Genomic DNA, 14,352 nt, shown 5'->3' with positions numbered 1-14,352 from the left:
CCCCTGAGTCCTCTTGGGAAATGACACATGGCTGTAACCAGCCCCACAGGCCATCACAAGATGAAAAATGTGACTGTGGGGCCATTGATGCTGAGCGTCAGGCACCCTCTGCTGTGGGAGGGTAAGATGTAGGGGAGTGGGTAAAAGGACACAGATCTCCTGTTATCAGCTGGAGATCTGTGTCCTAAACCTAGAGTGCGAAGGCAGATCCCAGTTCTGCTGCATGCCAGCCAGGTGACCTTCGTCGTGCACCGAAGTGCTCTGCGCATCCGTTTCCACATCTGTAAAACCAGCACCACAATGACAATAAATACACACCTTGTAGGGTTGTTGCAAGAACTAAACAAGATCTAGAACGTTCATGGTCCCCATGGAATATTTGGCACATCGAAAATGCTCAGTAAATATTATAGAAGGGAGAAAAGCTAGAGTATGAAGTTAACAGAGAGCACATCCAATGACCTTTTCTAACCTTGGGATACCATGAATTGAAAATAGCTTGGGGTGGAAATTCAGCATAGACCCAACGACATGGTTCAAGACATCCATCAGTCCAGGGGTGTCTGACCCAAGCAATAGCGTTCTTTAGGTAAATTATTTGAAATAAGGGAACATAAGTTACAGAGTGGGAACAACTTCCTCCTCCCACCAGAGCCCACAGACAGTTTATCTCTTGAACGCCTGGAGCCCAAAGGCCTTTGTAGGCAGGTGTGGGGAGAGAGGGCGGGTCTCAGCCCAAGGCTGCGCACGGAGACTTCTGTTCTCCTGGAAGTTGTCTGTTACGTCACCTGGAACACATTTCTGAGCCAGTCATTTCTGGGCAAAAGGTGACTGAGCCTGCAGATAATGGGTCTTTCTTCTTCTGAGCCCAAATCTTGAACATGTCATTTGACCTCTCAGAGCCACAGTTGCTCATCTGTGATGGGAATCATAATCAAGCCCTCTTCAGATTATTGTGAGGATGGAATGAGGTCACCAAAGGCATTGGCAGGGCCAGGTGAACAGAAGCTGTGGCGGTGAGGAGTAACCTACACTCATGTCAAGGGTCAAGACTGGTCACCACCCGATGTGAGCAGGAGGCGATTCAAGGGCCTTCTTCATAAACATGACCTTTGGGGAGCTAGGTTAAGAGTAGGTAGGGCCACCAGCTCGGAGTGCAAGGCTGAACAGAGACGGAGGTTCTCAGTTAAACTCTCCAAAACCTTTTTGGTGCCACCTGAAAAGAAATTGATTTGGAGCCTCAGTTCCTCTGTAAATTGGGCAAATCTTATGCTCCCCCCCAAAATAAAAAGAAGAGATAAATGAGAATTAATTAGTAAATGTGGTTATCAAATGTGATCGGTGTTATTGTTAATGTGTTTGTTTAAAAGGGGCAGCAGCTTGCTCCAGTCTAGGCATGTGAGCTGCCAGCCAGCCAGCCAGCCAGCCAGGTTTGATGGGAAATCCGTAGATTGTTTCCACATGGAGTTTACAGCGTAAGTAATTCGTTGCAGCAGTGGAAGGCCTTGGAGGCAAGGGATGAGGAGTTCTGATGATGGATTTTGCAGTCCTTCATAAAACTGCAGAGGCAGTCCCTAAGGGGAGGAATTATTATACTAGGGAGAGGGCACCCCAGGGGCTTATGCACCATATTCTGAAGCCAGCAGACAGGGCAACCAAGGGGGAGGTTGTCTTCCTACTGTGTGTATGGGAGGAGGGGGTAGGAGAGGACTGGTGCTGAAAGGCTGGTTTGTAATGAACAACCTGATCTTTCTAAAATGTGCTGGGGTGTGAGGGTCAGCAGATAGCATCTCTGCTCTGAATGTCACTTTAGTTGACTCTGTGGCTTTGGCTTCACTCACAGCTCTTTCTGTTATGCTAGGTTCTCACACTTCTTAGTCCTTTCTTCCCAGGCAGTATAGGGTAGTGGCTAAAAGCCTGGACTCTGGAGCCAGACTGCTTGGATTAAATATTTCCTTCACCACTGATTAGGTGTGTAACTTTGGACAAGGTACTTAGCCTCTGTCTGTTTCCTCATCTATAGAAAGGGGATGATGATATCTTATAGGTTTAATTGTGGGGACTGAATAAGTTCACACTGTAAAGTTTTCAGATCCATGCCTAGCACATGATAAATGCTGTGTAAAGGCTAATGACACAAATGAATGAGTTCTCACTGCCCTGGTCCAGTGTGGAGTGCGCTGCTTGGGGTTGCCCACATCTCTATATCATTTCCTCTCCCCTGAGCTGTTTCAACACACAGTCTAAAAAAAAATATGCTTGCTATGCATTTGACATTCCATTTCGTGGCTCTTCCTGACCCCACTGGCAGCTCATAAACTGCCCTGAGTGCACTATAGCTTCGTGAACCAATTTTCCTCACCAGGAGCCCCAAATCCTGCCAGCTGCTGTGTTCTTTGTTCTTTGAAAGATGATTCCTCCTCATCAGGCAGGGTGAGCCCAGCTCTATCTCCACCCACCTTGCTGTACATCTGCCTTCAAATGTTGGTCATCACCTGAATTGAGAAGAGCACTGTTCTTACAGCGTGTGGGACAGGGGTGTGTTGGGGTGCTGCTGTGTGCGTTTTGAGTTTTGGTTTGTTGTATCTGGAATCCCCAAAGTGCCTGTGGTTATCTGCTGCCCTGGTTTTCCATAGGGTTAGGCCAGAGTCTTTTATGCATCAATAAAGGACATTTTATTGACTGCCTGCTCATTCCTTGCCTGCTTTATTATGACCCAACTCAATATTTTCAGTAATAAAGATAGAACACTGTTGAAAAGAGAGCTGGAAAACAAAAGGTAGTATAAACCAGGAATATAGATAAGTAATTGGCCACTGACTTTCCCCTGAAACCTGAGCAGACTGTGTGTGCAGGTGTGGTGTGTTTATCAAGACTCTCGAAAGTTCACATCTTTGACAGAGTAATATCACATCTGGGGAAATGTCCTGAGGAAATGCTATAAAATTTGCAAAATGCTGTATGCACAAAGATGTTCTTTACATAGTTATTTATAAAAGAAAAAACTGCAAATAACCACAATGTTCAACCTTTGGGGTAAGGTGCTATAAATCTATGGTTATACTGATTTTAGTGGTTTTCAAACTTTTGTAACTTTGTGAGTTGCTTGAGGAACATATTAAGACGAAGCTTCCCAGCCTCCACCACTAGAGACTGATTTAATGGGTCTGGGATGAGATCCAGAAATCTGCATTTTTAACATACCCTCTATAATTCTGAGGCAGATGTTCTACAGTTCACAATTGAGAAAACTGATCTACTTGCTGGATACTTTGCATTCATTTAAAATGATGTTTACAGAGAGATTATAATAACATAGAGGAATGCTTTATACATAAAAAGTATGTAAGACTGTATATGTAAGTCTGTATCCATTTAAGAAATAGAACTATGTAAAACAAAGCAACAGTGTCCAAAGAAGTAAACAGAGGCGGTCTCAGCGTGGTAGAGTTATGGTGATTTTCTTCTCTTTTCTACATTTTCTATATTTTCCAAAATTTCTAAAAGTATTTTTTATCATAAAAACTGGCAAACCCATACTTTTAAAACATAAATTGTCTTCCTTGGAACAAATGAAAGGGCTTCCTATTTCCTGGGATTTATATACGGAGGGGTTTCATTTTATCTGTAAATAGGCTGAGGACCCTGAAGCAAAGCCATGCTGGTTCTTTCTCTTCAGATGGGCCCAGACTCTTCTGGGAAGGGCTCGCACCACCCGGCCTCACCTACAGACATTGAAAACACGTCTAGAGTTACCCAAGCTACATTTGTCCCCCTCAGTCATTGTTAAGAGGTTCCAGCTAGGGAATTCTTAGTGTGGGATGGTATAGCTGAGAATCTTGTAGAGCTGGACTATCTTAATGCAAGTCTCTTGAGAAGATTTTAGATGATATTATGATTTTTATAGGATCGCGAGGTCTTCTCTCAAGAAGTTGGAGATAAGTAAAACAAAGTTTTTTCCTCAGAGATGCGTGTATTAGTTTGCTATGGCTGCCATAAGAAAGTACCACAGACCAGGTGGCTTAAACAATAGAAACGTATTGTCTTAGTTCTGGAGCCTAGAAGCCCGAGATCCAGGTGTCAGCAGGGTTGGTTCCTTCTGAGGGCCATGAAGGAAGGATGTTTCGGCCCCCTCCTTAGCTTGTGGATGCTTGTCTTCTCCCTGTGTCTCTACATTATGTCTCTTCTTGTCTTCTCCCTGTGTCTCTTCTTTCTGTACATATTTGCGTCCAAATTCCCTCTTCTTATGACACCAATTCTATTGGACTAGGGCCCACCCTAGCGGCCTGGTTTTAATGTGATTACCTCTTTAATGAATTCATCTCCAAACATGGTCACATTCCGAGGTACTGTGGGTCAGGACTCCAGCGTATAATATTGGGGGGACACAGTTCAGCTCACACCAATGCATTACTAAGCAGCAGAGGGTAGTAGACAGTGCTGTGTAATGACACCTGGTTTAAAGTTCTTGACACTTCAGATTTAATGGCTGGAATGTGTCAGACAACTTGAAAATGAAAAATTAGAGGTCCATGTGGGCTGTTTGCACTGAGCCCTGACCAGGGAGAGCCTGCTCTGGCCCAGGGTTGCCACCTGTCTGGTCCTGGTGATAGGTATGTACCTCTGCAGTGGAGACGAGCACAGTCGCTTACCTCGCTTCCAACCGGCTCCAGAGGTGGCTCGCTGACTTTCCAGTCACGTGACTGGGGGCTGGTTCAGTAACCTCCCGAAGCCTCCCCTGTAGAAATGGAAATAAAAATTCCTGTCCTGCCTATCTTGTGGGCTGTTCTGAGATAAGGTACTGCAGGCACTGTGCCAACTGCAAAGCACTTTCTACCCCCAACGAGCAGACAGAGCAGCGAACACCCTCTCTCACCTGGCAGCAGGTGAGCATGATGTCCCCTCCGAAAGCTTTGGGGTCAGTCATACTCACAGGAGAGTGGAACTGGAAAGAGTGTCCGAGGACGTGAGATGGCCTTGACTCTGCTTGGGGCACATATTGTTGATAAAACACCATCATCAGGCCCTTTGCCAAAGGCCTCTGTACATTCTTGACAAAACAAAACCACCTTAGTATGAAAGTCACATATGTCCCTTATATAAAAATTTATAACTTTGATATAGAAAAACAACAAATAAAAGTCCCCTATTATCTGCCCCCCTCCCTCCTTCCTACCACCTAGAACCCCTCCTCCTAGTGACTGACATAGTGTCTTCCTGATGTTTCCTATGCTTATACAAATATGTACGAAAGGTTGGACAATTAAGTTTATGAACTTTCCACCATGCACTTACACTTTACACACACACACACACACACACACAAACACACACATACACAGTTGGGTTTATACTGTTGGAAAACTTGTGCTTCTGACTTAATGAATAAATGTGGGCCTCTTTCCATGTTATTTCATGTAGATGGATCTTACCTTATTTTTTAAACTGCTGTATAGTATACCATAAAACAGACATACCATACATTATTTAACTGTCCCTTCATTAAAGGACATTTAGGTTATTTCCAGTTTTTAAAGCTATGACAAAAATGACGACAGTGAATATTTTCGCTCATTTATCTTTGAGCTCTGTGTGAATGGATCTCTGTAGGATAAAATTTTAGACATGAAATAACTGAGTGAAATGAGATCTTTATACATTTAAAATTTTGATAGGTTTATAAATTGCTCTCAAAAAAAATTGTGCCAATTTACACTCCCTCCAACAGTTTATGAGAATTCCTATTTCCTCACATCCTTGCCAATAATGGGCCTTCTGCCATTTTTGCCATGCATTTTTCAGGGTGTTGAGGCTGAACATTATTTTGAGACCGTGTTCTTTTAATGCCTCCCCAGAGATACTTAAAATCATGATCACAAGTTCTTTTGGAGAGCAGCGTCTGGGTCTAAGACCCCAGGAAATTGTCAACAGATTTCCCAAGGAACCCTCTGAGCACTGGCAGTTTATTCAATGGGGACCAGGATTTTCCACCTGAATCCAGATATTGCGCCGACCCATGGGGAAGCTATACACCAATCTTGATTTTCATGTGAAAGGGGGAAAAAAACAAAGACGAGTTTCAGTGTCCAACTAAACCCACTGACCTTGAAACAGTTCTCTTGTTATCTCAATCTAGTTATCTCATGGCCTCATCAGTTTTTCTGCTTCTAAATAGGGTTTATAAGGGGTACCCTTATGAAATGCTTAGAGTCAATCAACTCCTAATTGACGGGAAATGCAGTGGACATAGCTGGCCTTCTCTGAGTTCATTCACCCTGGTCTTGTGAGGACACAGCAGACACTGGCTGCTGCCTAACCCAGGAGGCCGACCAAGGGCCATTGGACCAGCAAGTCAGGGGTGGTGAAGCAATGAGAAAAATAAATGCAGCTTTGATAAAGTTATCCAGAATATTGCGTTTGGAAACATCTAGAAAGAAGTGATTTTAACTTCAGCATACATACAAGTTTTGTGATTTATGATTTTGCAATGTTTTTGTTTTGAATTACATTGTTTAGGGCTTAGGACTTCTAAAGGCTCTGGAATTTTTCAACCTTCATGGAGGCCCTGCCTGCTGGGATTCTAGAAATGGGGCTTCATTTCAATGACGTGTTCAGATACCTACATCACAGGGTGGTGGAAGGGATTTCATCAGAAAGCATATGAACGTACCTGGCAGTGGGGTACTCAAGCAATATTAATTTCCTTCCTTCATTAGAAGCTGGTTCCATCTGAATTATGGGGTTAACAGAGCAGGACTTTCAAGACTTTCAGAAGTCTTTTATTGCCTTATACACACAGTTCTAGAGAAACCAAAGGAGAGAGGTATGAAATTGGAGTTTTATTATCTTCTCCTTAGGCTGTAGCACATACACATGCCCACAGTAAGGTCCTTATAAATAGTTTCCCATTGAGTTGAGATGAATTGCATCGAATCATGGCCGTATTCACCATACCCAAGGTCAGATACGTGTAATTCATGATAGAGTAACATCTTTATTCTTTCCTGGAGCTTCTTAATTTCTACCATTTTCATTACCTATGGGAAACTGCTATTCCACGTTGGAGGGAGGGAAGTAAAACGGCGCGTTCCCACCAGGTACTAAGCATCGTGCCGCATTTACCTTCCCAACAGCATTAGGAGTATTATTATTTTGTAACTGAAGAACCAGAGTCAACCATTTCTTCCCGGGGTCCCACAGGCGACCAGGAGCAGAGCCAGGACGCATCCCTAGTTCCGCCTGACGGCAGCCTCGTTCTCACCTCACTAAGCACCTCCACGGTGTCAGCCTTCCCAGAGGAAGTCCACTTCAGGAATGCCAGTTCATCATTGAGTTTCAGGTCTGAGTATAAACAGAAGCCCTGGGTCTAGCACTTGCAGGTCAGCTCAGGTTGGCTTTGTTTGACTACAGAAGGTCAGGTGGGATAAACCCCTGTGGGATAAAGCCATGTCATCCAGGACACAGGAGCTGGGCACAGAGGGACAAAGAGGCCTCCGTGGTGGTCATGGTGATGGGAGTTTATAGGCTCTTCAGTGGGTCCTGATCAAGGTCCTTCCATGGCCCCTTTCTTGGGAGAGGCCCACCCCCTTAAATAATCCCCATGGAGCCACAGTGGCCACTTAGAGTCCATTCATTCATCTTTCATTCATTCATCCAGTGACTCTTCATTGACCACTGCCCCCAAACCCCTGTTCCCTCCCCATCACGGATCCCATCACTCTGGTTACTGGGGATAGAGCAAAAATGAAGGAAACCACTGTCCTTGCTCTCCAGGGGCTAACCAGGTAGCAGGCAGAAGCTAAAGTCAGCAATCACAGAGGTCACGTGTTGATCACGATTTTATAAGTGGGACAAGGAGAAGGTGCACAGAAATCTGGAAGTAACATTTACACTGAGACGTAAAGGATGGGCTGAAGTTGGCCAGGTAAAGAGGTAGGAAGAGCATTGACTGAATACACCTATCAGGCATGTTTTATTTCTTTAAAAAAACAAACTCACTTAATCCTTACAACAGCCCTATGAACGGGATACTATTATTATCCTCATTTTACAGATGAGGAGACTCAGGCGCAGAGAGGTTCAGGGACTTGTCCAAGGTCACCCAGATGGAAAGGTCAGAGCCCAGATGCAAACTCAGTGGCATATGGATGGTTCTTCAAGTGAGGATGGGATGGGGCACAGCTGAGAAAAGGAGAGGCCCTAGGGTAGAACCCAGAGTCAAGTGGACTGAAAACAGTGGTCATGAAGGTAGGATCAGAGACATGCGTGGTGGGAGCAATGGGAGCAGTGTTTATAGGAGGCAGTGATCAAGTCGCCAAATGTTGCTGATTGGTAGGGGAGGATGAGGACTGAGAACTGACCAGTAGATACTGGTGTGACCCACCCTTGGGAAGAGCAGTTTCAGGGGTGTGGGAGGAGCAATGCCCTGTAAAAGGTTCAAGAAAAAATGAAAGGAGGCAGTGACTATGAAAATCAATCGTTCTTTGGAGGAATTTTACTCTAAAATGGAGAAGAAAAACAGGGTGATAGCTGAAGAGTGACCTAGTTCCAAGGATATTTGTTTCTTTGAAGATGGGAGGTAGTAAAACATTTGTGTGTGCTGATGGGAGTCCTTCAATAGAGGAGAAATTGACCAGATAGAGTGTTGAGTGCTGCCCCGGGCAACACGAGCGGGTGGCGCCCAGGGGCAGTGAAGGGCTGGCCTTAGATACCCCAGGAGCCACTGCAGGTGAGCTGATGACCACAGTCCTTTGCAGTCTCCCCCAGAGTCTTTCAAGGACAGGTCCCTGAGCAGCATTTCTGTGAGAGTAGCAGGGTTTGGTTTTTCCCTCATACTCACTGCCACCTTAACAGAGCCACTGAGAGAGGGAGACAACATTCTTCTCTCACAGTGCAAGGGCTGAAGGGCATCTCCAGGGATTCTTTCCCCAGTGTCACCAGACTTTGCTTATGGTGCAGGCTGAGAAGAGAAGCGCTGAGAGTGAGAAGAGGGGGTCTGTACAGGAGGTGTTCCTTGTGGAGCTGAGAAAATAGAAGAGGGTTAGCTGCATCAAATAAGGGGCGTTTTCTGGAAGGCTTGTGTGGCCCTTGCTTTTCAGGGTCTCTGGGAGTCCCTGCTGTTATGTAATGGACTCAGGGAACCCATAGCTTCAGCTCATTGGACAACTGATAGCTGTGAACAGAATTCCAGCAATTTTGCTTAAACTTACTTAGAGTTTCTTAATATACAAAACTGGCCAATTAGTATCCTGGGGTGATTTACTGTTTTTCAAGATTTGAATTTAAGAAATGCATAGCCCTCAGGAGGCATTTCAGGTTCCAGGCCTGCACTATTTGACAGGTAAATACACAAACAAAAAGGGGTGAAGAACTAAATTTGGAGAGTTTTGAATGCTAAATCAGGGAATTCCCCATTAGGGAAAACTTCCTCTGGTTAAAAAAAAAAAAAAAAAAAAAAAAATTGGGTAAATGAGGCAGAGACACCAGTGGCGTAAGACACCCAACATACCACTGGCCAGGTTACTTCATTAACCACTTTCTTATATCAAAAAAAAGTCTTAAAAATAATACATAAGTGTATATCCCCGACGTGCCGCCCAGGAGAACTTATTCAATTTTTCTTTTCCCCAATTTATTGTAAGCTGTATTTTAAGTTGTCTTCCTGCAAAGTAATAAAATGTAAATGTGGGTTTTAGGTATGCTAATGTTTTGGGTTGGCTGAGCATGAATTCCCGGCTAGTTTAGGGTGGAGGGGCCTACAAGGAAGCTGTGAGAACTGAGTGGGAGATGGAGAGGAGAAGGGAAACAAAAGTTCCCTATTGTTCCAGTTTGAGAAAACTGGAATTTAGGATACCATGTGATTTGTTTGAGCTGGAGACATCAGGGGGCATCAGAAATGAATCTATACGTTAACTATCCAGAAGCAAGTTGGCTTAAAAAGGGCTGAAAGCAGTGAACAGCCCCTTAGGAAAGCAGAAGAGAAGAGGAGAAAGGATGGGGGTGGGGAAGGAGGGAAGGGCTTGGTTCCCTTCCACTGAGAGGCCGAGCTTGCCTCCTGAAGACCCCTAGCAGAAAGGGGGCCACGGGAGGACAAAAGTGAAAGGCTGAAGTTCCCTATGGAACGTTGTGGAACAGGACGCTCCAGGTCCTTGGGATTGGGACGCATATTTGCCCCAGCAGAATGCTGGGATGCCTTCCATGAGCTCATTTTCTTTTAAACCCATCTTCCAATTTAATAATGGAAATAGGTGGTGAGAGAGGACTCACATACAGAAATTTTTAAAACCAAATTGATTTGGTAAAATTGGGGGTACCTGAAGCTTCAGGATGAGATTTACCTGCAAAGGCGTCACAAAAGAAGGTGACTTGGATTTCATATTTCTGGATGAAAAATCCAATTTTCACTATCCTTGGAAAGCAGACTGAGCCCAGCACAGACTCCAGGGCAACTGGGGATGCACCAGGATGGAGGAAGGGAGGGACGGTGAGGGGCATGTGAGCATGCTTGTGAGTTGCTTAGGGGACCAGACCGAAATGAAGACCAGTGGAGTGGGAGAGGACTTGGCCCATGATTGGCAAGTAAGAGTTGAATAACAGTCAACAATCTCTGGAAGCTTCGGGAAAGTGACTTGATTCAAAGGAGTCTTCAGGAAGGTAGACAAGCGGGAGTAGGAGAGTCTAAGAAAGGGCTTCTCTCAGCCTGCAAGGGTGTGAAGAAGTTTAGAACTGTGGTGGGACAGATGATCGTGAGATGGGAATGATGCTGAGAAAGAACCATCGCATTGTGGAGGACTGCAAACGGACCAAGAAGAGATAATAGGTGAGGTGAGTTAAACAGGGAGAGAAAATGGCCAGCAAAGCAGAGACGCAGCCCAAGGTATGCATTTGTAACTGTTGCCAGAGCCTGAGGGCCTACTAGGTGCTGCCAGACTGTGACCAGAGAAGTAGGAAATGTTATTCCTGCCCTCAAAGAGTTGATGTAGGTATGTGGGGCTACCAGCAGATATGATCTTGTCCAATGATCTTGAATTGCCTGGTGCTGATGCCCACGGGCTGTGGGATAACCAGGGAGTGAGTTAGGGTGGGGTAAGATCGTAGGGAAGATTCCCGGAGCCAGAGCTTCCTGGGAAGGAGTCACTGAGCACATGTGACACATTCTAGGTGACAGAAAAATCCAAATGTGTAAATACAAGTAATAGTAACACCAAATCACAATCCCTTATCTGCAAGGCTGAAATCCAAAGATCTCAAAAAAATAAATAAATAAACAAAAGGAAAAGTTGGCCTTTTTGTTGTTGTTGGAAATTTGGTGCCAAATCTTACCTGGCAGCAAAACTTGACCTGAATGGGAGAGGCTCTTTCTTGTCTTTATTTAAGCCTCTCCAAATGAATGTTGACATGTTCGCGGCAGAATCAGAAACGCGTCTGACTGTGGAGCACTGCCCTGCCACCCACCGAGGGAGGTTATGTTAGAAATGGTTATGCACCATCTTACCTCCTAAAATAGGAAAAACTAAGTGCAAAAGTCAGACAAAGAAAGACAAATGGTGTATGATCTTACTTACATGTGGAATCTAAAAAAAAAAAAAGGAAAGACATCAAACTGATAGATAACAGAAAACAGATTGGTGCTTGCCAGAGGTAGGGGTGAGCAAAATGGGTGAAGGGGGTCAAGAGGTACAAATTTCCAGATATAAGATAAATAAATCCTGGGATGTAACATGCAGCAGGTAACTATAGCTAATAATACTGTATTATATGTTCGAAAGTTGTCAAGAGTAGACCATGAAAGCTCTCATCACAAGAAAAAAAATTGTCACTGTGTGGAGATGGAGGTTAACTAAATTTATTGTAGTGATCATCTCTCCATATGTACATATATAAAATCATAAAGTTGTTCACCTAAAAATAATACAACGTTATATGTCAATTTATATCTCAGTTTAAAAAAGAAAAGTTATTATCTTCGGCCCCAAGGGTTTTGAATGAAGGATGGATACCTATTTTCATATGATGAACCAGGCGAACCAGGCATTTTGCCAAGTGTGTTACCCACATTACCTCATTTCATTTCTCACAGCAACCCTACTAGCCAGGTCCTATTATTACCCCCATTTTGCAGATAAAGAAACTGAGTGAGACCAGAGAAAGTACATAGCTTGCTCAAGGTCACAAAGTTGTATGTGATGGAGCCTGGTTTGAAACTAAGGTCTTCCTGTTTGGACAATAGCACCTTGGTGATAACCTTGTTGGGGACAATTTTAGAACCAAGGTGAAGAGGGAAGTCAGACGGTGGAGGCCCAAGGAAGAAGGAGCTGGAGGGGAAATGGGACCCCAGGACTGAGTTATCCATTTGAATATTGACAAGGAGGGGAGGGCCGGTGAGGGTCTGAAGTGACATCAAGATCAGGTGGGCCCAGGTGGGTAACTAGGGTTGGGGGCTGCAGGGAGTAGGGGTGGGGGGTTGGGCTTCTCAGGAGAGTCTGGGCTCCCTATGGCTGAGGCTGTAATTTGGAGAGTTCAGGGCCCCAGAGAGCCTGGATCCCCAACTTTGGCCTTTAACTTGTCACCAACTCTCAGACATAAATGACAACTCTCAGGCCGACAGCCATCTCCTTTTGTGTTGAAAGAGGAAGCAGCCCCAGCAGGTCCCCTTTACCCACTCTCTGTGGTGTGAAGAAGAGGAACCTGGATCTGATTTGGATTTTTTGAAGAAATCTTGCTTTGATGTGGTCCAATCCAACTTCTTCATTTGCTGGTCAGATAGGGACCACGGTGGCTCTGCCTCCTCAGGGACTGGCCAAAGGGACTCTCTCAGCCAGGGACCCTTCAGAGTGGAGTTTCCCAGCCCTGGCTCTGTGACTCCTTAGGGTGCCTCCAGTTATCCGGCAAAATTTAAATATTGAAATACACTTATTGCAAAAATAGACATAAGGGAGAAAATAAGCCTCTGCCCACCAGTATTGTTTTTGAGATGGAGGGGGAAAAGAAAGCTATCATTTTTTTAAAAGATGTCAGCATTCTAAAACCATGGGCAATTAATTACATGGTGTGTGGGGGAAGGCCTGAATTCTAGTCTTGGCTCCCTCATTTCCTCACTGTATAACTTTGGACATATCTTTTAAAGTCCTAATAAAATAAGGCTAAATATAGTCCTGCCAAGGTTGCTGGAAGGATTAAGCAAGATGGGGTCCACAAATGTGCTTTGTAATTTATCAAGTACTACACAATGGTGAGAGGATAGATATTGCCTGATCATCACCCCGCAGCAGAAAATCCTACCATCGCACTTGCTTTACTTCTGCTTTCCTAAAGGAGGGGGGATCTGATAGGCATCATTCAGGGTTACTCAAAATCCATACTTCCCTTCTCTAGGCCTTGATTTCCATATTAGTCAGGCTAAGCCAGGCCATGCTGCTACAAATAAACCTCCAAGTTTTAGTGGCTTACCATGATCAAGCTTTATTTCTTGTTCTGATGAGGATGGATAGAACCGCTTCCATTTTGTAGCTATGCTTTCAGAGCATGTGGGCTATAAGGTCACGATGGCAGGGGAAGACAGGGATGGAGGAGGTGGAATATCTCTTAACTGTTTGGGCCCAGAAGTGACACTTATAGTCCATTGGTCAGAATGAATCACATGATCTCTACTTAACTGCTGCCGAGGCAGCACATGGATTTTCAGTGAGTACTAACGGACTTTGCCAGTTTCCTCTTTAAAATGGGAGGGTTGAATTAGATGACCTCGGAGCAGGCACCACCCAGCTCTGGTCTTCTAGGATTGTGTGAGCCAGGCACCCGGATTGTGTGACCTAGGGCAAGTGATAGCACCCTGGGTTGGTGCGCACAGCTTTCCTAAGAATAGCTATGCTGCCCCCCAAAATCAATTTCACTTTCCTCACTTTCCCCCAGACCCTTCGCTGAACTATTTCCCCTCTGTTGACAAACCATGAACTCCCAAGTTCCAAATACTTCAGTCTGTGAGGTAAAATGGTCTTTACATGACCTCAGATCAGTGAAAATGGTTTACTTTCTGAAAGAAATGGGGCCAGCCTTGAAACAGAACATTGATGAAGAGCCTGGAACCACTGGGCCCTGGAATCCCACCTTCCCTCTAGTATTCTCTAAAGGAGCATAGGACTAATTCTGAAGACATTCTCCATTTGCTTTCTCCTATTTCCCTGTTGATCTATGTACTGCCTACTTCCTTTCCTGGTGGAGATCCTTCCTTTCTTTCTGGTGAGATCCACACTGATCTCAGCTGAGATGGTTATGGGTGGTCTATGTATGTTTAATAGGCCTGGTGATCACTAGAGGCTGGCATGCGTTTGCCATGAACAAGCTTTGCTCCTC

Source organism: Rhinolophus hipposideros (assembly GCF_964194185.1).
Source record: "Rhinolophus hipposideros genome assembly, chromosome: 5".
Classification (NCBI taxonomy): Eukaryota; Metazoa; Chordata; class Mammalia; order Chiroptera; family Rhinolophidae; genus Rhinolophus; species Rhinolophus hipposideros.
The sequence above is the reverse complement of the archived record's forward strand: the minus strand, read 5'-3'. Positions refer to the sequence as shown.